General features: G+C 41.3%; 1 protein-coding gene across 1 annotated transcript in view; it reads left to right on the top strand.

Annotated features, from left to right (window-relative positions):
* LOC105450647 (lachesin-like) overlaps positions 1-921 on the top strand; it is a 366968-nt gene that overhangs the window by 244574 nt on the left and 121473 nt on the right. The gene's annotated exons all lie outside the window — the stretch shown is intronic.

Below are 921 nucleotides of genomic sequence, written 5' to 3'. Positions count from 1 at the left end.
ATATATATATATATATATATATTATACGTGTTAATGATTTTCCACTGCCGTCACTTAATCGCGTGCAAGACTGATTCCGATTGAAATTGCAGCGGTAAAAGATAACTCGCGCGTGTACAGATCAATGAAGAGCCCGGGAATTACAAGTCGCGATTTATACGATTCCTTTTGATTACCTAAAAAATTATCCGTCTCGTATCCCCCCATACGAGAGGGCTCACCTGCCATAACTGCGTTAACTGCGTACGCTCGTTTAACGAAACGATCTCTCAATTATTGCATGACAAAAGAATCGTTTTACGCAATTAATACGCGCGCACTCGGAGCACCGCGATTTCTATCGGAGGAACAATAGATCGAAATTGAATTAATATACGCGGTGCGGAATTGAATTACTTTATGTATAAAGAAGCGAACGTGTGAAGAGCGCAGCGCGGCGCGGCGCGGCAGCGCGTTTCCCTCTCACCGACCGGAAGTCTCCGCGCACGCGACAGTTAATTGCCCTCCACTCTTCTCATTCATTACTCTTTACACGCGCCATTGTACATATCAAAACCTCGGCGCGTACCGTCGAGTACCTCGCGCTAATTGTTATTCCATTTATCGTTATTAGCGGCGGTCTTTTACGCTACAGAGCCACATTTAAAATTGAAGTCTCATATTTAATACGCGCCAGTTAAATTTCGATTTACGCGCATAGTGAATTTTTCCACTTAACAATTACGTCCGACGCAGCTGCGGATTACAATATATTTTCTGAAGCCGCTAATTGCATTCACATCTAAATGGGATGTAATGAGCTTTTAAAAGTGAGAATAACATACAGGAGAAATATCATTTGGAAAATTTCGCGCCGAAACCTTTTAGTTTAAAAACGGAAAACTCCGGACTACTGTATATATATATATATATATATATATA

Source organism: Wasmannia auropunctata, unplaced genomic scaffold (genome assembly GCF_000956235.1).
Source record: "Wasmannia auropunctata unplaced genomic scaffold, wasmannia.A_1.0 LD336059.1, whole genome shotgun sequence".
NCBI lineage: Eukaryota > Metazoa > Arthropoda > Insecta > Hymenoptera > Formicidae > Wasmannia > Wasmannia auropunctata.
The sequence above is the reverse complement of the archived record's forward strand: the minus strand, read 5'-3'. Positions and strand labels throughout refer to the sequence as shown.